The following is a 22,471-nucleotide window of genomic DNA, read 5'->3' as shown; positions in this document are numbered from 1 at the left end:
GTTCAAAGTTGCAGAAGCCAGATTACAAGCTCATTTTGGTTCAACTTCAGCAACTGTGCATTGCATTGCCATGTAATGTGATGCAATGCTATCTTTCTAGCTCTCCCTTTTTACTTCCTTTTGGATAAACAGACATATTAGGCAAGCATTTTGGAGCTTTCACCTAAATAACTACAGGTGGTGAGATAAGCTGCACAATATAATTGACCTTTCAGTATATTGTTGCACACACACCATCTATTTAGCAAATGCCCTTGTTATCAACAGCAGCCTTTTAAACTCACCTGAGCTAACAGGTATGTGCGCTGGTTACTCTGCTGCGCTTAAAATTTCTTTTTTGGTTTGCTACAATGCCTTTTCTGAAACGTTGTCTCCCTCTGCTGGAACACTGACTTCTTTCATTTAATGCCTGCAGACTATAAAAGAGAACCCAACCCAAAAAGTTTGGTTGATTAGTCTGTGGCATTCTGTTAAACTGTTGCTTATGGCGGTCTCTGTGAGCTTCTCAGCGACATTCAGCCAGCCAGGTATCCTGCCTGCAGTAGATGGAATGTGGCAATGGAACGCTGGCTGCGCGTGTCATAATAGGCTCTGAGCCTTTATATACCTGTGCACAGCAGCAGCCACCTTCAGTCTGCTGCTGGACAGCCAGCAGCAGCAGCAGCAGGAGAGGTATGTAATCAGGAGCCCTCCTGCTAAGGGTAGACAGCTGCTCATTCCACCCCACCCCCCGCCTTAATTGGTTCTCCTCCCTTCCAACGGTGTTGAGGCGGGTGGGAACAGCAGGGGGTGAAGGTGCTGTGTTTAAAGAGGTGGAGTTATGCAGATCTAAAACGCGTGGATTGCAGCAGCAGCAAGCCGAAAAGTGCAGGCATGTAAGGGATCTAGAGGTTGACAACATGTCTTCTTAACGGGAGTCCAGGAGCTCATCTCCACAAATGGACTTTTCAGGATCCTTGGGTGGCTCCGTAGTTTGAAACCAATTCTGGTTATCGCTTCTCGGCCTTTTGGCTAAGATCAAGTGTAGTATCTGTTCTTATCAGTTTAATATCTGATACGTCCCCTATCTGGGGACCATATATTAAATGGATTTTTAGAACAGGGAGATGGAAAAAGAGCTTGCTCTGTCCACTCCACGCATTGACCTGGTATTGCAGTATCTCCAGGACCGGTGCACCCCTTCTTTAATGCAGTTTCTAAAATCAGAAAGAATTGAATTCAATGTTTTTTGTTCATTTTGCTTGTTTGTCGGATTTTGGGATGGACTCTTTGGCTTTGCTTTTCTTCTCCTCATTGGATTTTTCATGTTCAAAGTTGCAGAAGCCAGATTACAAGCTCATTTTGGTTCAACTTCAGCAACTGTGCATTGCATTGCCATGTAATGTGATGCAATGCTATCTTTCTAGCTCTCCCTTTTTACTTCCTTTTGGATAAACAGACATATTAGGCAAGCATTTTGGAGCTTTCACCTAAATAACTACAGGTGGTGAGATAAGCTGCACAATATAATTGACCTTTCAGTATATTGTTGCACACACACCATCTATTTAGCAAATGCCCTTGTTATCAACAGCAGCCTTTTAAACTCACCTGAGCTAACAGGTATGTGCGCTGGTTACTCTGCTGCGCTTAAAATTTCTTTTTTGGTTTGCTACAATGCCTTTTCTGAAACGTTGTCTCCCTCTGCTGGAACACTGACTTCTTTCATTTAATGCCTGCAGACTATAAAAGAGAACCCAACCCAAAAAGTTTGGTTGATTAGTCTGTGGCATTCTGTTAAACTGTTGCTTATGGCGGTCTCTGTGAGCTTCTCAGCGACATTCAGCCAGCCAGGTATCCTGCCTGCAGTAGATGGAATGTGGCAATGGAACGCTGGCTGCGCGTGTCATAATAGGCTCTGAGCCTTTATATACCTGTGCACAGCAGCAGCCACCTTCAGTCTGCTGCTGGACAGCCAGCAGCAGCAGCAGGAGAGGTATGTAATCAGGAGCCCTCCTGCTAAGGGTAGACAGCTGCTCGTTCCACCCCACCCCCCGCCTTAATTGGTTCTCCTCCCTTCCAACGGTGTTGAGGCGGGTGGGAACAGCAGGGGGTGAAGGTGCTGTGTTTAAAGAGGTGGAGTTATGCAGATCTAAAACGCGTGGATTGCAGCAGCAGCAAGCCGAAAAGTGCAGGCATGTAAGGGATCTAGAGGTTGACAACATGTCTTCTTAACGGGAGTCCAGGAGCTCATCTCCACAAATGGACTTTTCAGGATCCTTGGGTGGCTCCGTAGTTTGAAACCAATTCTGGTTATCGCTTCTCGGCCTTTTGGCTAAGATCAAGTGTAGTATCTGTTCTTATCAGTTTAATATCTGATACGTCCCCTATCTGGGGACCATATATTAAATGGATTTTTAGAACAGGGAGATGGAAAAAGAGCTTGCTCTGTCCACTCCACGCATTGACCTGGTATTGCAGTATCTCCAGGACCGGTGCACACCTTCTTTAATGCAGTTTCTAAAATCAGAAAGAATTGAATTCAATGTTTTTTGTTCATTTTGCTTGTTTGTCGGATTTTGGGATGGACTCTTTGGCTTTGCTTTTCTTCTCCTCATTGGATTTTTCATGTTCAAAGTTGCAGAAGCCAGATTACAAGCTCATTTTGGTTCAACTTCAGCAACTGTGCATTGCATTGCCATGTAATGTGATGCAATGCTATCTTTCTAGCTCTCCCTTTTTACTTCCTTTTGGATAAACAGACATATTAGGCAAGCATTTTGGAGCTTTCACCTAAATAACTACAGGTGGTGAGATAAGCTGCACAATATAATTGACCTTTCAGTATATTGTTGCACACACACCATCTATTTAGCAAATGCCCTTGTTATCAACAGCAGCCTTTTAAACTCACCTGAGCTAACAGGTATGTGCGCTGGTTACTCTGCTGCGCTTAAAATTTCTTTTTTGGTTTGCTACAATGCCTTTTCTGAAACGTTGTCTCCCTCTGCTGGAACACTGACTTCTTTCATTTAATGCCTGCAGACTATAAAAGAGAACCCAACCCAAAAAGTTTGGTTGATTAGTCTGTGGCATTCTGTTAAACTGTTGCTTATGGCGGTCTCTGTGAGCTTCTCAGCGACATTCAGCCAGCCAGGTATCCTGCCTGCAGTAGATGGAATGTGGCAATGGAACGCTGGCTGCGCGTGTCATAATAGGCTCTGAGCCTTTATATACCTGTGCACAGAAGCAGCCACCTTCAGTCTGCTGCTGGACAGCCAGCAGCAGCAGCAGCAGGAGAGGTATGTAATCAGGAGCCCTCCTGCTAAGGGTAGACAGCTGCTCGTTCCACCCCACCCCCCGCCTTAATTGGTTCTCCTCCCTTCCAACGGTGTTGAGGCGGGTGGGAACAGCAGGGGGTGAAGGTGCTGTGTTTAAAGAGGTGGAGTTATGCAGATCTAAAACGCGTGGATTGCAGCAGCAGCAAGCCGAAAAGTGCAGGCATGTAAGGGATCTAGAGGTTGACAACATGTCTTCTTAACGGGAGTCCAGGAGCTCATCTCCACAAATGGACTTTTCAGGATCCTTGGGTGGCTCCGTAGTTTGAAACCAATTCTGGTTATCGCTTCTCGGCCTTTTGGCTAAGATCAAGTGTAGTATCTGTTCTTATCAGTTTAATATCTGATACGTCCCCTATCTGGGGACCATATATTAAATGGATTTTTAGAACAGGGAGATGGAAAAAGAGCTTGCTCTGTCCACTCCACGCATTGACCTGGTATTGCAGTATCTCCAGGACTGGTGCACCCCTTCTTTAATGCAGTTTCTAAAATCAGAAAGAATTGAATTCAATGTTTTTTGTTCATTTTGCTTGTTTGTCGGATTTTGGGATGGACTCTTTGGCTTTGCTTTTCTTCTCCTCATTGGATTTTTCATGTTCAAAGTTGCAGAAGCCAGATTACAAGCTCATTTTGGTTCAACTTCAGCAACTGTGCATTGCATCGCCATGTAATGTGATGCAATGCTATTTTTCTAGCTCTCCCTTTTTACTTCCTTTTGGATAAACAGACATATTAGGCAAGCATTTTGGAGCTTTCACCTAAATAACTACAGGTGGTGAGATAAGCTGCACAATATAATTGACCTTTCAGTATATTGTTGCACACACACCATCTATTTAGCAAATGCCCTTGTTATCAACAGCAGCCTTTTAAACTCACCTGAGCTAACAGGTATGTGCGCTGGTTACTCTGCTGTGCTTAAAATTTCTTTTTTGGTTTGCTACAATGCCTTTTCTGAAACGTTGTCTCCCTCTGCTGGAACACTGACTTCTTTCATATAATGCCTGCAGACTATAAAAGAGAACCCAACCCAAAAAGTTTGGTTGATTAGTCTGTGGCATTCTGTTAAACTGTTGCTTATGGCGGTCTCTGTGAGCTTCTCAGCGACATTCAGCCAGCCAGGTATCCTGCCTGCAGTAGATGGAATGTGGCAATGGAACGCTGGCTGCGCGTGTCATAATAGGCTCTGAGCCTTTATATACCTGTGCACAGCAGCAGCCACCTTCAGTCTGCTGCTGGACAGCCAGCAGCAGCAGCAGCAGGAGAGGTATGTAATCAGGAGCCCTCCTGCTAAGGGTAGACAGCTGCTCGTTCCACCCCACCCCCCGCCTTAATTGGTTCTCCTCCCTTCCAACGGTGTTGAGGCGGGTGGGAACAGCAGGGGGTGAAGGTGCTGTGTTTAAAGAGGTGGAGTTATGCAGATCTAAAACGCGTGGATTGCAGCAGCAGCAAGCCGAAAAGTGCAGGCATGTAAGGGATCTAGAGCTTGACAACATGTCTTCTTAACGGGAGTCCAGGAGCTCATCTCCACAAATGGACTTTTCAGGATCCTTGGGTGGCTCCGTAGTTTGAAACCAATTCTGGTTATCGCTTCTCGGCCTTTTGGCTAAGATCAAGTGTAGTATCTGTTCTTATCAGTTTAATATCTGATACGTCCCCTATCTGGGGACCATATATTAAATGGATTTTTAGAACAGGGAGATGGAAAAAGAGCTTGCTCTGTCCACTCCACGCATTGACCTGGTATTGCAGTATCTCCATGACCGGTGCACCCCTTCTTTAATGCAGTTTCTAAAATCAGAAAGAATTGAATTCAATGTTTTTTGTTCATTTTGCTTGTTTGTCGGATTTTGGGATGGACTCTTTGGCTTTGCTTTTCTTCTCCTCATTGGATTTTTCATGTTCAAAGTTGCAGAAGCCAGATTACAAGCTCATTTTGGTTCAACTTCAGCAACTGTGCATTGCATTGCCATGTAATGTGATGCAATGCTATCTTTCTAGCTCTCCCTTTTTACTTCCTTTTGGATAAACAGACATATTAGGCAAGCATTTTGGAGCTTTCACCTAAATAACTACAGGTGGTGAGATAAGCTGCACAATATAATTGACCTTTCAGTATATTGTTGCACACACACCATCTATTTAGCAAATGCCCTTGTTATCAACAGCAGCCTTTTAAACTCACCTGAGCTAACAGGTATGTGCGCTGGTTACTCTGCTGCGCTTAAAATTTCTTTTTTGGTTTGCTACAATGCCTTTTCTGAAACGTTGTCTCCCTCTGCTGGAACACTGACTTCTTTCATTTAATGCCTGCAGACTATAAAAGAGAACCCAACCCAAAAAGTTTGGTTGATTAGTCTGTGGCATTCTGTTAAACTGTTGCTTATGGCGGTCTCTGTGAGCTTCTCAGCGACATTCAGCCAGCCAGGTATCCTGCCTGCAGTAGATGGAATGTGGCAATGGAACGCTGGCTGCGCGTGTCATAATAGGCTCTGAGCCTTTATATACCTGTGCACAGCAGCAGCCACCTTCAGTCTGCTGCTGGACAGCCAGCAGCAGCAGCAGCAGGAGAGGTATGTAATCAGGAGCCCTCCTGCTAAGGGTACACAGCTGCTCGTTCCACCCCACCCCCCGCCTTAATTGGTTCTCCTCCCTTCCAACGGTGTTGAGGCGGGTGGGAACAGCAGGGGGTGAAGGTGCTGTGTTTAAAGAGGTGGAGTTATGCAGATCTAAAACGCGTGGATTGCAGCAGCAGCAAGCCGAAAAGTGCAGGCATGTAAGGGATCTAGAGGTTGACAACATGTCTTCTTAACGGGAGTCCAGGAGCTCATCTCCACAAATGGACTTTTCAGGATCCTTGGGTGGCTCCGTAGTTTGAAACCAATTCTGGTTATCGCTTCTCGGCCTTTTGGCTACGACCAAGTGTTGTTGCTGGAAGACTCCAAAGCCTATCGCATCCTCGGCCTTGAGGCATCGACAGTTCTACTGTCTTAAGCCTCCTGCTGCTATAGGGGGTGTGCGTGCTGAAGAGAACCAAGAAGGCGATCGACTTACCTGAATATGGCGATGGCGACATCGGCTACTCTCCGTTCTGCTGGAGCTGGCGACTTGAAGATCAAGAACTCTTTCAAGATTGAAGTTGAAGAGCGAGCCCGTGACAAGTTCTCCCTGTCTTTCTTCGTGAGGAAAGTCCTGCTTGAGATCCTGCAGGTGAAAAGGGAGAACATTCTGGCACTTCAAGATGCTCCTGGACGCTTTGTGCTTACCCTGACCTCTGAAGTGGCATCTCAGAATTTTTACCATCAGATCAAGCTGAGACTTCAGGAGGAAGATCTTAAAGGACTGTGTTTTGTGACCCTCTGCCTGGCAGAAGAGAAGTCTGTGGTGGTTCATATGAGCAATCCGCATGTCTCTGAAAAGGATGTGGCTGCGTTTCTGCATAACTATTGCTCTGAGGTCCACTTCTCTCACAAAATCATGAACTCTGAGAGGTTGTGGACCGGAAAATACAAGTTCATCGTGAAGCTGAGAGAAGGTTTGGGAATTGGTGGACTCAATCATCCACCTCAGAGCTTCCTGATTGGCAGAGAGAGAGGAAGACTCTTCTATCCAGGGATGCCTATCTTCTGCAGAAAATGTATGGACTTTGGGCATTCCTTTGAGAGCTGCAAGGAGGAGAACGCTCTTTGCAAGAAGTGCTATCAAAAAGGACATGTCACTCTGAACTGCCCAAATCAGATGATCTGTAATATCTGCCGTATCCCTGGGCACTCTTTTCGGGATTGTCCGTTGAGAAAAAAGACCTTCAGCTATGCAGATGCAGCTCGGGGGGGAGCCCCTCCGAAGCGATCCAGTCCTGAAGAACAAACAGACAAATCCAAGGACCCTCCCGGGAACCCTTCTGGGGATCCGCCCAAGGACACTGCTGGGGACCCGCCTGGGGATAGCATTGTTCTCAAGGATTGGTCGGAGAGTCCAGATGGTCATGTGGTGGAGGAGAATCCAGCTGAGTCTGAAGTGGAGATGGGAGAGGAGTCTTCTAAGGAGGCTGGTGGTGAGGAGGAGGAGGAGGAGATTGACATTGACGTGGAGGTTTTGAGGAAAAGGAAAAAGGAGAAGTCGAGTTTGTTTAAGGGAGAGAGCGCCAGCAAAAGACCTGCTGGGCGTTTGAAAATAGTCCTCCCTAATTACTCACCTAAACCGATCATCTCAGTTCCTAAACCTGTAAACCCATCTGATCCGGTGAACATCGAGGAATTCTCAGACACGGACGTTTCTGCGGGTCCCTCTACCCCGGTCGGATTCATGTCAGATACGGACTCAAGTTCTGTTTAAATGATTTATGGCTACACTCAAAATTGCCTCACTAAATGTGAGGAGTTTAAAGGGCTCTGTCAAGAGAGCTGCTTTATTTTCTTACCTGATGACTTTAGATGCTGATATTTTTTTACTTCAAGAATGCGGCATTGACCATGACCCTAACTATAACAAACTAAGGGAAGATTGGGCGAACGGACCTTCCATCTGGTCCGGTGAAAATGGATCGCGTGCTACTGGTGTTGGCGTCCTGTTTAAAAACAAAGACTTTAAGGTTACCTCGTTCACTGAAGTTGAACCTGGACGTGCACTAGTTGTTAATGTGAGTTACTGTGGATCCGAGTTCAAGCTGATTAATGTTTATGCATCTCCGATTAAAGAGGAAAGATCCAGTTTATTAGATATCATCAAACTCTTTATACCTGGTCCTACACCAACTGTGGTTGGCGGTGACTTCAATTGTATCCGGTCTGATGAAAATAGGACATCAGGTACTAGAAGGAAAGACAAAACTGAGATGCAGTTAAAAAATCTAATCGACGATACTTGCCTGAATGATGTCTGGAGAGTAAAGAATACCTCTGAACCAGGATACACTTGGGAGAAAAATCTTCTAAAATCAAGAATTGACTTTGTTCTGACATCACAGAGTTTTAAAGTGAATAAAGTGGATCTAACAGGTAACATCTTTTCTGACCACAAAACGTTAATTACTCACTTGGAATTGCCCAGTCTAGAGAAAGGGCGAGGTGTCTGGAAGTTGAACACTCTGCTGCTGGAAGATGAAAGTATAAAAGAGGAATTTTTGAAATTTTATAAAAAACTACAGGGGAAAAAACGTTATTACAAAAGAATTCTAGAATGGTGGGAGTATGTGAAGTTTCAAATTAGACATTTTTTTCTCTTAGCTGGCAAAAGGAAGGCCAGACAGAATCAGAAATGGTTTAAAGACCTGAATACAAAACTGCAAACAGGTTACAAACTCAGAAATGCAGGGATAGATATGGAGGATGTTATTTTACAAGTCAAAGAAGACATTAAAAAAGCAATTGAACAGAAAGGCAAAGAAATAATTTTCAACGCCAAGGTAGAACATATGGAAAAAAATGAAACATGTTCCAGGTTCTTTTTCAAAAAATCTTTAGAACGCAAAGAATTAATTAAAGAACTTGATGGTGAAACAACTAAAGATGGACTGTTGGACAAAGCGCAAACTTTTTATCAAAATCTTTTTAGCGAAAAGAAAATTGACGCTGATTTTTTACCTGATGCTCTTAATTCATTGCAGAATCACCTTGAAAAGCAAGATCAAGAGTTGTTGATTGAAGATATCTGTGAAGAAGAACTGCTAAGTGCAATCAAAAGCTTTTCTAGAGGAAAAACACCGGGTACTGACGGACTACAAATTGAATTTTATCTTACTTTTTGGGAGATTTTAAAAGACGACCTGTTTGAGTTTTTTAAAGCTGTCTTTTTATGTGACAAATTGCCTGAATCTTGGAGAAGTGGTGTGGTCACCCTGCTTTTTAAAAAAGGAGATAAGACTAATCTAGAGAACTGGAGACCAATCACGTTACTCAACGTAGATTATAAAATTATGGCAAAAATCATGGTGAACAGAATGAAGAAGGTGATAGAGAAGGTCGTGCATCCTGATCAGGTATGTGGTGTGCCTGGTCGTACAATTGCAGAAAACTTGAATATTATACGGGACGCAATATGGTATCAGCAAGAGAGGAAGCAAAAGCTAGCTCTTCTGTCCCTTGATTTCCAGAAAGCGTACGACAGAGTCTCTCATAAGTACCTGTATTCTGTGTTAAAGAAAATGAAATTCCCGGATGTTTTTATTAAGCACATTGCACTTTTATATGATGGAAGTTTTAGCAGGATTTTAATTAATGGTTTTTTATCTTCAGAAGTTTTTCTAAAGTCGGGCGTCAAACAAGGATGCCCACTCTCGCCTCTGCTTTTTATCTGCACAATCGAGCCTCTACTGGCAATGTTGAGGAAAGATAAGATGGTGAAAGGTGTACCCATACCAGGTGGAAATGGACTAAGTACTAAGTCACTGGGGTACATGGATGACATCACGATCATGTGCGACTCAGAACAATCGCTGAGAAGAGCAGTAAGAACTACTGATTTTTTCTGTTTAGCATCTGCCTTCAAACTGAACTTGGAGAAGAGCGAATGTCTTGGATTCGGTGATTGGTCAGATGCGCAGATTCCTCAACTTAAAATAAGAAGTGATAAGATCAAAATTTTAGGTGTTGTGTTTACAAAGAAGAATGATGGAGAAGAAAGTTGGCAGTTGGTGAAGGAGAAAATGCAAAAGAAGATAAGTTTATGGAAACTCAGAAAATTATCAATGGAAGGTAAAAACTTGATCATTAAGTCTTTGTTGTTGCCGATAATGTTGTTTTTAAGTATGGTGTACCCTCCGAATGAGAACACAGTAAAGTTTCTCCAGAGACAAATTTTTCTTTTTCTGTGGGGATCAAAAATGGAGAAGGTTCGAAGAGAGACAATGTACAAGCAGCATAAATATGGTGGAAAGAATATCCCAAATATCAAAAAATTTTTGTACCTAAAGTTCTTTAGTTTTTGCTTCAAAATGACCAATCTAAGAACTCATTGGTCTTTCTACTTAAGATATGCAGCTGGAGATATCTTTAGGAAAAGAAAGTGGATAACATTGCCCCAAAATTCTCCTGTCCTAATTACACCGCCAAAACAATATGTCTTACTAGAAAAAACAATTAGACTTTATAACTTACCTGAAATAGATGTGGAGATGCTGTCAAATTCAAGAAGACTGGCTCTAGAGACAAAGAGAAAAGAAACGATGACAGCAGTGGCAAACTTTACATACACTAAAAGTGGAAGAATTTGGAGAATGACTTATGCACCTTATCTAACAAATGAATATAAAGACTTGGCATGGGCAATAGTGCAAGAATGTGTTCCTGTTAGATTTTTTCAACACAGAAGGGGATTGTGCAATACTGCAAGATGCCCTAGAACAGGCTGTGTTAGAGAGGAAACAGTTTTACACACCTTTTGGAACTGTTTTTATGCCCAAAATGTCTGGAAAGAAGTTGGAAGTCTCTTAAAGTTTGTTACTGGTCTTAAGTTTTTAAATCACGAAGTAGTTTTATATGGAAATTTTACATGTCAATCAAAAGAAAAAGAAAGAGTCATCTGGATAATGATAAATGGAATAAAGAATGCGCTATGGAAAGTCCGAAACATATTGCTTTTTAAAAGAGATTTTATAAGTGAAAGTGAATGCATAAAATTAGCACTAAGTGAAATATATATTTATTACCTGTTAGATCTGAAGAGAATTGGGAAAAAAAGAGCCAAGAGTCTATGGAACTTTCATCTGTGGAACCTTGTAGCATGAACAGATTATAAGGCAAGAGAAATATTAGAAGAGAAATAACAACTGAAATATAAGAACAAAATGAAAAAGAAAAAAATCTGTTCTTATCAGTTTAATATCTGATACGTCCCCTATCTGGGGACCATATATTAAATGGATTTTTAGAACAGGGAGATGGAAAAAGAGCTTGCTCTGTCCACTCCACGCATTGACCTGGTATTGCAGTATCTCCAGGACCGGTGCACCCCTTCTTTAATGCAGTTTCTAAAATCAGAAAGAATTGAATTCAATGTTTTTTGTTCATTTTGCTTGTTTGTCGGATTTTGGGATGGACTCTTTGGCTTTGCTTTTCTTCTCCTCATTGGATTTTTCATGTTCAAAGTTGCAGAAGCCAGATTACAAGCTCATTTTGGTTCAACTTCAGCAACTGTGCATTGCATTGCCATGTAATGTGATGCAATGCTATCTTTCTAGCTCTCCCTTTTTACTTCCTTTTGGATAAACAGACATATTAGGCAAGCATTTTGGAGCTTTCACCTAAATAACTACAGGTGGTGAGATAAGCTGCACAATATAATTGACCTTTCAGTATATTGTTGCACACACACCATCTATTTAGCAAATGCCCTTGTTATCAACAGCAGCCTTTTAAACTCACCTGAGCTAACAGGTATGTGCGCTGGTTACTCTGCTGCGCTTAAAATTTCTTTTTTGGTTTGCTACAATGCCTTTTCTGAAACGTTGTCTCCTTCTGCTGGAACACTGACTTCTTTCATTTAATGCCTGCAGACTATAAAAGAGAACCCAACCCAAAAAGTTTGGTTGATTAGTCTGTGGCATTCTGTTAAACTGTTGCTTATGGCGGTCTCTGTGAGCTTCTCAGCGACATTCAGCCAGCCAGGTATCCTGCCTGCAGTAGATGGAATGTGGCAATGGAACGCTGGCTGCGCGTGTCATAATAGGCTCTGAGCCTTTATATACCTGTGCACAGCAGCAGCCACCTTCAGTCTGCTGCTGGACAGCCAGCAGCAGCAGCAGCAGGAGAGGTATGTAATCAGGAGCCCTCCTGCTAAGGGTAGACAGCTGCTCGTTCCACCCCACCCCCCGCCTTAATTGGTTCTCCTCCCTTCCAACGGTGTTGAGGCGGGTGGGAACAGCAGGGGGTGAAGGTGCTGTGTTTAAAGAGGTGGAGTTATGCAGATCTAAAACGCGTGGATTGCAGCAGCAGCAAGCCGAAAAGTGCAGGCATGTAAGGGATCTAGAGGTTGACAACATGTCTTCTTAACGGGAGTCCAGGAGCTCATCTCCACAAATGGACTTTTCAGGATCCTTGGGTGGCTCCGTAGTTTGAAACCAATTCTGGTTATCGCTTCTCGGCCTTTTGGCTAAGATCAAGTGTAGTATCTGTTCTTATCAGTTTAATATCTGATACGTCCCCTATCTGGGGACCATATATTAAATGGATTTTTAGAACAGGGAGATGGAAAAAGAGCTTGCTCTGTCCACTCCACGCATTGACCTGGTATTGCAGTATCTCCAGGACCGGTGCACCCCTTCTTTAATGCAGTTTCTAAAATCAGAAAGAATTGAATTCAATGTTTTTTGTTCATTTTGCTTGTTTGTCGGATTTTGGGATGGACTCTTTGGCTTTGCTTTTCTTCTCCTCATTGGATTTTTCATGTTCAAAGTTGCAGAAGCCAGATTACAAGCTCATTTTGGTTCAACTTCAGCAACTGTGCATTGCATTGCCATGTAATGTGATGCAATGCTATCTTTCTAGCTCTCCCTTTTTACTTCCTTTTGGATAAACAGACATATTAGGCAAGCATTTTGGAGCTTTCACCTAAATAACTACAGGTGGTGAGATAAGCTGCACAATATAATTGACCTTTCAGTATATTGTTGCACACACACCATCTATTTAGCAAATGCCCTTGTTATCAACAGCAGCCTTTTAAACTCACCTGAGCTAACAGGTATGTGCGCTGGTTACTCTGCTGCGCTTAAAATTTCTTTTTTGGTTTGCTACAATGCCTTTTCTGAAACGTTGTCTCCTTCTGCTGGAACACTGACTTCTTTCATTTAATGCCTGCAGACTATAAAAGAGAACCCAACCCAAAAAGTTTGGTTGATTAGTCTGTGGCATTCTGTTAAACTGTTGCTTATGGCGGTCTCTGTGAGCTTCTCAGCGACATTCAGCCAGCCAGGTATCCTGCCTGCAGTAGATGGAATGTGGCAATGGAACGCTGGCTGCGCGTGTCATAATAGGCTCTGAGCCTTTATATACCTGTGCACAGCAGCAGCCACCTTCAGTCTGCTGCTGGACAGCCAGCAGCAGCAGCAGCAGGAGAGGTATGTAATCAGGAGCCCTCCTGCTAAGGGTAGACAGCTGCTCGTTCCACCCCACCCCCCGCCTTAATTGGTTCTCCTCCCTTCCAACGGTGTTGAGGCGGGTGGGAACAGCAGGGGGTGAAGGTGCTGTGTTTAAAGAGGTGGAGTTATGCAGATCTAAAACGCGTGGATTGCAGCAGCAGCAAGCCGAAAAGTGCAGGCATGTAAGGGATCTAGAGGTTGACAACATGTCTTCTTAACGGGAGTCCAGGAGCTCATCTCCACAAATGGACTTTTCAGGATCCTTGGGTGGCTCCGTAGTTTGAAACCAATTCTGGTTATCGCTTCTCGGCCTTTTGGCTAAGATCAAGTGTAGTATCTGTTCTTATCAGTTTAATATCTGATACGTCCCCTATCTGGGGACCATATATTAAATGGATTTTTAGAACAGGGAGATGGAAAAAGAGCTTGCTCTGTCCACTCCACGCATTGACCTGGTATTGCAGTATCTCCAGGACCGGTGCACCCCTTCTTTAATGCAGTTTCTAAAATCAGAAAGAATTGAATTCAATGTTTTTTGTTCATTTTGCTTGTTTGTCGGATTTTGGGATGGACTCTTTGGCTTTGCTTTTCTTCTCCTCATTGGATTTTTCATGTTCAAAGTTGCAGAAGCCAGATTACAAGCTCATTTTGGTTCAACTTCAGCAACTGTGCATTGCATTGCCATGTAATGTGATGCAATGCTATCTTTCTAGCTCTCCCTTTTTACTTCCTTTTGGATAAACAGACATATTAGGCAAGCATTTTGGAGCTTTCACCTAAATAACTACAGGTGGTGAGATAAGCTGCACAATATAATTGACCTTTCAGTATATTGTTGCACACACACCATCTATTTAGCAAATGCCCTTGTTATCAACAGCAGCCTTTTAAACTCACCTGAGCTAACAGGTATGTGCGCTGGTTACTCTGCTGCGCTTAAAATTTCTTTTTTGGTTTGCTACAATGCCTTTTCTGAAACGTTGTCTCCTTCTGCTGGAACACTGACTTCTTTCATTTAATGCCTGCAGACTATAAAAGAGAACCCAACCCAAAAAGTTTGGTTGATTAGTCTGTGGCATTCTGTTAAACTGTTGCTTATGGCGGTCTCTGTGAGCTTCTCAGCGACATTCAGCCAGCCAGGTATCCTGCCTGCAGTAGATGGAATGTGGCAATGGAACGCTGGCTGCGCGTGTCATAATAGGCTCTGAGCCTTTATATACCTGTGCACAGCAGCAGCCACCTTCAGTCTGCTGCTGGACAGCCAGCAGCAGCAGCAGCAGGAGAGGTATGTAATCAGGAGCCCTCCTGCTAAGGGTAGACAGCTGCTCGTTCCACCCCACCCCCCGCCTTAATTGGTTCTCCTCCCTTCCAACGGTGTTGAGGCGGGTGGGAACAGCAGGGGGTGAAGGTGCTGTGTTTAAAGAGGTGGAGTTATGCAGATCTAAAACGCGTGGATTGCAGCAGCAGCAAGCCGAAAAGTGCAGGCATGTAAGGGATCTAGAGGTTGACAACATGTCTTCTTAACGGGAGTCCAGGAGCTCATCTCCACAAATGGACTTTTCAGGATCCTTGGGTGGCTCCGTAGTTTGAAACCAATTCTGGTTATCGCTTCTCGGCCTTTTGGCTAAGATCAAGTGTAGTATCTGTTCTTTTAAGAACACAAGAGCTACGATCTACACTTGACGAGAGCGATCGAACTCGGAAGGAGAAGAGCTTCGGAGCCCAGCTGACATCGGAGAAGGAAGGCGGATATCGGTGGGAGGAAGAAGCTCTAAAGAATCCAGAAGAAGACGAAGACTCGGAGAAGAATCGGGCTGTCCTGTGGAATCTTCGAGGAAGAAAATCATCGAGACAAAGACCTTTCGGGGAATTTGTCCAGAACACGACGGGAGAAGAATCTGCATAGCTCCACCCATTCCGGGAAGAGTTCCAGATCCAGCTCCAAGAAGTAACTGCAGGAGGAAAGCCATGGCAAGCGCTGCGAGGAAGGCCGAAAAGAAGAGCCTGGAGCAGGGGACAGCCAGGAGGGCCCAGCCAGGAGCCGATTCTGACCCCAAGGACTCTGCCTCCACGACTGGCCAGCAGAAGGGACCCCAGAAGCCCCGCCACGAAGCTCCAGCCCTGGAGCCATGGATGCGGCAGACGGTGGCCCTGAAGCTGAAGGAAGTGGATGGGAGGGTGCCGGACATGTCCTCGGACGTGTTCTGCCAGAAGATGCTGCTGGATCGAGGCTTCTCCAGGTCGGACACCCTCAGCATCCAGACCTTCTTGACGGGGATCTTCTTCGTCACCTTCGCCACTGTGAACACCTGCAGGAGGTTCTGGGAAATGGTAAGCGCAAAAGGACCGGATAATTCTTTCTCTGCCTTTACAGGTAGCTGCCCTATCCAGAGGGACGAAAGGAGGATCACGGTCTCCATGCGCAACCCGCACACCCCAGGCCAAGACATCTGTACCTTCCTGAGACGCTTCTGTTTGGTTGTGAAGGAACCCTCTCACATCCTGAATGGACTCGGCTTCTGGACAGGTAAGTGGTCGGTGACCGTTAGACTTCACAGCGTACTCAGACGGACTTCGGCACCTGCCCCCGACATCCTCCCTGGGCAACTCCTACGGCCTCATCTATTACCCGGACATGCCGCGGAACTGCAGGAGATGCGGCAAGAACGGCCACGAGATGAAGGACTGCAAGGAGGATGCCTGCAGGATTTGTCGAGTGACGGGACACAGCTCGAAGGACTGCCCGAAGAAGACATCCTGCAACCTGTGTGGGCTGGCGGCTCATCTGTACAAGGATTGCCCCAAGCGTGAGAGATCCTGGGCATCGGTGGTTGCGACGACCCCAGCTACGGAGGACAAGGCCCCGACGACCAGGCCTGTGAAGGTCAAGGACGCGACGACCAAGGCCCCAGCGGCCAAGGCCGAGACGACCAAGGCCAAAGCGGTCAAGGAGTCGGTGGCCAAAGCCCCAGCGACGGTCCCAGCAGCTCCGAAGCAGAAGAAAAAGTCAAAGGAGGGTAAGAGTTCTGTCACCCCTCTCTCGATCCCTCCCCCTGCCACCCCCGTCCAATCCCCCCCCACCCCGGCCACCCCTGCTGAGGATTCCACTTCCTCTTCCTCCTTCCCCTACTCCTCAGCAGGTGTCCTTTCCCCTGCCCCGGCAGCCACTCTCCCTCCCCAGACCATGGTAGCGGTGGAATTAACCTTTCCTCCACCCGCCGCTATCTATTCCGAGGAGGATTTTTCCCTTCTTGTCTCCCCAGTTCCAACCCGGGGAAAGAGGAAGGTGGAGGACAGCCCTGCTACTGAATCCTCCAAAAAGAAGATTCTGGATTTCGTAGGCGAAAAGGAGGATACCCTCCCTGAGCCAGAAGAGATGGAGCACATGGTTGAGACCCTGGTGGCCGAGCCAGAAGAGGAGGAACTGGTGGTCGCCGAGATCGAGGCCGCGCTGCTTGACCAGATGGAGGAAGAGGGCCTGCTGGTGATCCCGTCACCAGCAGTCAACACCGACGAGGGACCACCCGACCGGAGTGGTAACTAAGGTGTATTGCCTGCGCTAACTTTTTCTTTTTTTCCCTACATGATGGCTAATATTAACTTATTTTCCATTAATGTCAGGAGCATCAAGGACAAGTTCAGACGTCAGACTATTTATGCCTTCCTTACTTCCCAGTTGTGTGATGTTTATATGTTGCAGGAATGTTCCCTTCCCTCCTCTAGGTCCTTCAAACATCTGGCCAGGGAGTGGTCCCACGGTCCATCCTACTGGTCCGGTGGGGGTGACTGCAAGTCTGCGGGGGTCGCAATTCTGATCAGGGGGGGCGCATTCACGCTTGAGTCCGTCCAGGAGCTCATCTGCGGCAGGGCTCTTGTTGTAGATGGCAACTGGGCGGGAGAACCTGTCAGGTTCATCAACGTGTATGCGTCCCCACTGAAGAATGAGCGTTTGGAGCTTTTCCAGACCCTGCGGCTTCAGCTTGCCACCACCAGGACCTTAGTGATGGCCGGGGATTTCAACTGCCCCATCGAGGAGGATGGTCGTAGTTCTGGCACATCTGCCAAGTTGGACATCACGTCCAAGCTGCTCATCGAGATGGTAACCGAGGCCTCTCTTCAGGACGTGGTGGGCTCCATGGGGAGAGGCTCCACGAACTATTCGTGGAGCCGACCCGATGGCTCACTCCGCTCCAGGATTGACTTTGTGTTCACCTCTCGTGCAGTCAGGCAGAGTAGGCACTCGATGGTCTCCTGCTTCTTCTCTGACCACAGAGCCATTCACTTACAAGGTGTCCTCGGCGACGGTTTTCCGTCCGGCCCCGGCTCCTGGAAGCTGAATTGTGCTCTGCTGGCTCAGGATGAAGTCGTGGAGGAGCTGAGAGCAGCCTACGCAATGTGGCAGTCCTACAAGGGTAGCTTCCAAACAGTCTCTGATTGGTGGGAATATGTTAAACTTGAGTTTCGCTGTTTCTTTCAGGCCAAGGGTCGACAACAGGCGTGTGAGAAGAGGAGGGACTTCAGAGGGCTGCAGCGCGAGCTGCGGTCGCTGCAGGACCTTCTTCACTGCGGCTGGGACGTGAGGGAGGAGCTGGAGGAGACCAAGAAGAGCCTGAAAAGGCACTTTGAGGAGGAGTCCAAGCGAATCGTCTTCCGTTCCAAAGTGGAGAATCTGGAGAAGGGTGAGAAATGTAACTCATTCTTTTTCAGGAAACTTCATGCCGGTCACACGCCCCTGAACGAGCTGCGAGACGAGAGCGGAAACATGCGACGTGGGAAGGAGGACGTGATGAGGGTCGTCAGCGACTTCTACAGCGAACTCTACTCCCACAAGACTACCGACCCCGACGCTGCTGATAAGTTCCTGTCAGGTATCACTAACCATCTTGATCCTGCAGGCACGGCAGCCTTGGACAAACCTCTGATGGTGGGCGAATTGCTCTCTGCCGCTAAATCCTTTAGGACCGGCAGGACCCCGGGCAGTGATGGTCTTCCAGCGGAGCTCTATGTAGCGCTGGGAGACCTCATCTGTCCGGACCTGTTGGACCTGTACGAGGAGATGGTGGTGAAGGGTAGAATGCCTCCATCTTTGAGGGAAGGAATGGTCACGATCCTGTACAAGCGGAAGAGAGAGAGGTGCGACCTGAGGAATTGGCGTCCCATCACTCTGCTCAACGTGGACTACAAGATCCTGGCCAAGACGATGGCGACACGACTTAAGACGGTCATCGGACGGATCATCCACCCGGACCAGACCTGCGGCATCCCTGGACGTCGCATCGCAGACAGCCTCGCTCTCGTGCGGGACACGGTCGAGTACATCAAGGTCCGCCGCGCACACGCGGCCCTGGTCTCCTTGGATCAGGAGAAGGCCTTCGACCGGGTTTCCCACGAGTTCATGGGCCAAGCTCTGCACCGGTTAGGTTTGGGTAACATGTTTTGTTCGTATGTCCGTCTGATGTATTTTGATATCCACAGCTCGGTGTTGGTGAACGGCTGGAAGACTGACCCCTTCCCTGTCCTCTCTGGGGTCAGACAAGGCTGCCCTCTATCACCTCTTCTTTTTGTTTGTGTTATAGAACTCTTCGCAGAGGCTATCCGGCAGAATGGAGAGATCAGAGGGATCACCGCACCGGGTCCGGGACGACACGAGGTCAAGTGCTCGCTCTACATGGACGACGTCACCGTCTTCTGCGCTGATCGTGGTTCAGTCGACGACCTCGTCCAGACGTGTGAGAGGTTCGGCCGGGCTTCAGGGGCCAAAGTCAACTGCAGGAAGTCGGAAGCCATGCTCTTCGGGGATTGGCAGCCGGCCTCCTCCGCCCCCTTCCCCTTCAACATTCAACCGGATTTCCTCAAGGTGCTGGGAGTCTGGTTCGGGAAGGAAGGAGCGGCCCTCAAGTCCTGGCAAGAACGCTTGGCCAAGGTGAAGCAACGGATCGGACTCTGGAGCCTCAGACACCTCACTTGTGAGGGTAAGGCACTCGTCCTGCGTAATGAGGTCCTGCCCGTCTTGCAGTACACGGCGCAGGCCTGGCCCCCACACGTCACTGTGTGCAGGGCCATTACCAGGACAGTGTTTCACTTTGTCTGGGGATCCAAGATGGACAGAGTCAGGCGGGCCGTCATGTACAAGGAGCCTCGCAAGGGTGGGAAGGGCGTTCCAGATATCCCCACCCTCCTGCGATCCTCTTTTGTGTGTGATTGTGTCCGCCGGACTTTGCAAGTCAAGAATGGCTCCGCGGGCAGGTCCATGTCTCGCTTCTTCCTGCTTCCTCTTTGGAGGCGACTCGGCTGGGACAAGTGGGACAGCTCCTTCCCCTACAACTGGACGACGCCATGGTTCTACGGAGACGTCGTTCGATTTGTGGGGGAGCATCAACTGGAGGGACTCAAGCCCGACTTGTGGAAGCCCAAAACTATCCACAAGCTAATCAGAGCCAAGGATGACGTGGAGAACATCACAGGACTTCACCAGGACACGCTGGAGACTGTGTGGACAAATGTGTCGTCTGACAGGCTGACCAACGGGCACAAGGACTTGTCGTGGATGGCGATTCAGGGCGGACTGCCCGTCCGGTCATTCATGCATGCCCGGAACCTGTGCAAGACCCGGTACTGCCCAAGGTGCCCCTTCGTGGAGGAAACATCTTTGCACACTTTTTGGGACTGCGGATTTGCACAGCGCCTATTGACTGCACTTGAGGACGACCTGAGGAACTCTGTCCCCAGGGCGAGCCTATCGCACCATTCTGTGCTTTACGGACTCTTCCCTGGGGTTCATACCGTCGGAGCCATCCAGGAGGCTTGGCGCCTTATGAACTGCTTCAAGGATGCCGTTTGGGTCGCCAGGAACCGGCTCATCTTGAGGAGGGAGAGGATGTCCATCCAGGACTGCCGCAGGCTGATCCACAGCCTGCTCAGAGACTATTCCATCATGGACGGTCCGGAGGACGAGGATGAGGACTAAACCCCTCCTCCCCCTCTCCCCTTATGTGTCTTGTCTTTCAATAAAGCTTCGGGCCTGTGATTTTCCCCTCCCCATCCCCTTTTTCCCAATCCCCATCCCTTATCACGGTTCGTCGTACTGTATTGATTGACATGCTTTTTCTTTCAGATTGAGTGTTTTGTGTAGCATAGGGGTGTGATGTGTCTAGTTAGTGCGTCGTATCCTCATGCTATGTAAATATGATGTAGAATTCTGTGTGTACTGGGCTGCGGCACTGTACACTGTCTGTTAACTTATTTTTTGTGCTAATAAAAGATATATTCAATCAAAAAAATCTGTTCTTATCAGTTTAATATCTGATACGTCCCCTATCTGGGGACCATATATTAAATGGATTTTTAGAACAGGGAGATGGAAAAAGAGCTTGCTCTGTCCACTCCACGCATTGACCTGGTATTGCAGTATCTCCAGGACCGGTGCACCCCTTCTTTAATGCAGTTTCTAAAATCAGAAAGAATTGAATTCAATGTTTTTTGTTCATTTTGCTTGTTTGTCGGATTTTGGGATGGACTCTTTGGCTTTGCTTTTCTTCTCCTCATTGGATTTTTCATGTTCAAAGTTGCAGAAGCCAGATTACAAGCTCATTTTGGTTCAACTTCAGCAACTGTGCATTGCATTGCCATGTAATGTGATGCAATGCTATCTTTCTAGCTCTCCCTTTTTACTTCCTTTTGGATAAACAGACATATTAGGCAAGCATTTTGGAGCTTTCACCTAAATAACTACAGGTGGTGAGATAAGCTGCACAATATAATTGACCTTTCAGTATATTGTTGCACACACACCATCTATTTAGCAAATGCCCTTGTTATCAACAGCAGCCTTTTAAACTCACCTGAGCTAACAGGTATGTGCGCTGGTTACTCTGCTGCGCTTAAAATTTCTTTTTTGGTTTGCTACAATGCCTTTTCTGAAACGTTGTCTCCTTCTGCTGGAACACTGACTTCTTTCATTTAATGCCTGCAGACTATAAAAGAGAACCCAACCCAAAAAGTTTGGTTGATTAGTCTGTGGCATTCTGTTAAACTGTTGCTTATGGCGGTCTCTGTGAGCTTCTCAGCGACATTCAGCCAGCCAGGTATCCTGCCTGCAGTAGATGGAATGTGGCAATGGAACGCTGGCTGCGCGTGTCATAATAGGCTCTGAGCCTTTATATACCTGTGCACAGCAGCAGCCACCTTCAGTCTGCTGCTGGACAGCCAGCAGCAGCAGCAGTAGGAGAGGTATGTAATCAGGAGCCCTCCTGCTAAGGGTAGACAGCTGCTCGTTCCACCCCACCCCCCGCCTTAATTGGTTCTCCTCCCTTCCAATGGTGTTGAGGCGGGTGGGAACAGCAGGGGGTGAAGGTGCTGTGTTTAAAGAGGTGGAGTTATGCAGATCTAAAACGCGTGGATTGCAGCAGCAGCAAGCCGAAAAGTGCAGGCATGTAAGGGATCTAGAGGTTGACAACATGTCTTCTTAACGGGAGTCCAGGAGCTCATCTCCACAAATGGACTTTTCAGGATCCTTGGGTGGCTCCGTAGTTTGAAACCAATTCTGGTTATCGCTTCTCGGCCTTTTGGCTAAGATCAAGTGTAGTATCTGTTCTTATCAGTTTAATATCTGATACGTCCCCTATCTGGGGACCATATATTAAATGGATTTTTAGAACAGGGAGATGGAAAAAGAGCTTGCTCTGTCCACTCCACGCATTGACCTGGTATTGCAGTATCTCCAGGACCGGTGCACCCCTTCTTTAATGCAGTTTCTAAAATCAGAAAGAATTGAATTCAATGTTTTTTGTTCATTTTGCTTGTTTGTCGGATTTTGGGATGGACTCTTTGGCTTTGCTTTTCTTCTCCTCATTGGATTTTTCATGTTCAAAGTTGCAGAAGCCAGATTACAAGCTCATTTTGGTTCAACTTCAGCAACTGTGCATTGCATTGCCATGTAATGTGATGCAATGCTATCTTTCTAGCTCTCCCTTTTTACTTCCTTTTGGATAAACAGACATATTAGGCAAGCATTTTGGAGCTTTCACCTAAATAACTACAGGTGGTGAGATAAGCTGCACAATATAATTGACCTTTC

The 22,471-nt window shown here is 46.6% G+C and overlaps 9 non-coding genes and 1 pseudogene across 9 annotated transcripts; all 10 read left to right on the top strand.

Annotated features, from left to right (window-relative positions):
- Positions 1-991: 991 nt before the first annotated feature.
- LOC141176621 (U2 spliceosomal RNA) lies at positions 992-1,182 on the top strand. Its single transcript, XR_012253291.1, has one exon. It is a non-coding gene; the product is annotated as a U2 spliceosomal RNA (small nuclear RNA).
- Positions 1,183-2,294: 1,112 nt separating this feature from the next.
- Positions 2,295-2,485, top strand: LOC141177371 (U2 spliceosomal RNA). Its single transcript, XR_012253971.1, has one exon. It is a non-coding gene; the product is annotated as a U2 spliceosomal RNA (small nuclear RNA).
- Positions 2,486-3,600: 1,115 nt separating this feature from the next.
- LOC141177398 (U2 spliceosomal RNA) lies at positions 3,601-3,791 on the top strand. Its single transcript, XR_012253996.1, has one exon. It is a non-coding gene; the product is annotated as a U2 spliceosomal RNA (small nuclear RNA).
- A 1,115-nt stretch (positions 3,792-4,906) lies between these two features.
- LOC141177488 (U2 spliceosomal RNA) lies at positions 4,907-5,097 on the top strand. The gene has a single exon (XR_012254078.1). It is a non-coding gene; the product is annotated as a U2 spliceosomal RNA (small nuclear RNA).
- Positions 5,098-11,090: 5,993 nt separating this feature from the next.
- On the top strand, positions 11,091-11,272 carry LOC141177867 (U2 spliceosomal RNA). Its single transcript, XR_012254395.1, has one exon. It is a non-coding gene; the product is annotated as a U2 spliceosomal RNA (small nuclear RNA).
- Positions 11,273-12,387: 1,115 nt separating this feature from the next.
- Positions 12,388-12,578, top strand: LOC141176620 (U2 spliceosomal RNA). The gene has a single exon (XR_012253290.1). It is a non-coding gene; the product is annotated as a U2 spliceosomal RNA (small nuclear RNA).
- A 1,115-nt stretch (positions 12,579-13,693) lies between these two features.
- Positions 13,694-13,884, top strand: LOC141176618 (U2 spliceosomal RNA). Its single transcript, XR_012253289.1, has one exon. It is a non-coding gene; the product is annotated as a U2 spliceosomal RNA (small nuclear RNA).
- A 1,115-nt stretch (positions 13,885-14,999) lies between these two features.
- On the top strand, positions 15,000-15,077 carry LOC141178027 (U2 spliceosomal RNA; annotated as a pseudogene).
- A 5,557-nt stretch (positions 15,078-20,634) lies between these two features.
- On the top strand, positions 20,635-20,828 carry LOC141177709 (U2 spliceosomal RNA). The gene has a single exon (XR_012254279.1). It is a non-coding gene; the product is annotated as a U2 spliceosomal RNA (small nuclear RNA).
- Positions 20,829-21,943: 1,115 nt separating this feature from the next.
- Positions 21,944-22,134, top strand: LOC141176617 (U2 spliceosomal RNA). Its single transcript, XR_012253288.1, has one exon. It is a non-coding gene; the product is annotated as a U2 spliceosomal RNA (small nuclear RNA).
- The last annotated feature ends 337 nt before the right edge of the window (positions 22,135-22,471 follow it).

Source organism: Phyllobates terribilis, unplaced genomic scaffold (assembly GCF_046119375.1).
Source record: "Phyllobates terribilis strain yellow unplaced genomic scaffold, ASM4611937v1 Scaffold_27__1_contigs__length_16484149, whole genome shotgun sequence".
NCBI lineage: Eukaryota > Metazoa > Chordata > Amphibia > Anura > Dendrobatidae > Phyllobates > Phyllobates terribilis.
The sequence above is the reverse complement of the archived record's forward strand: the minus strand, read 5'-3'. Positions and strand labels throughout refer to the sequence as shown.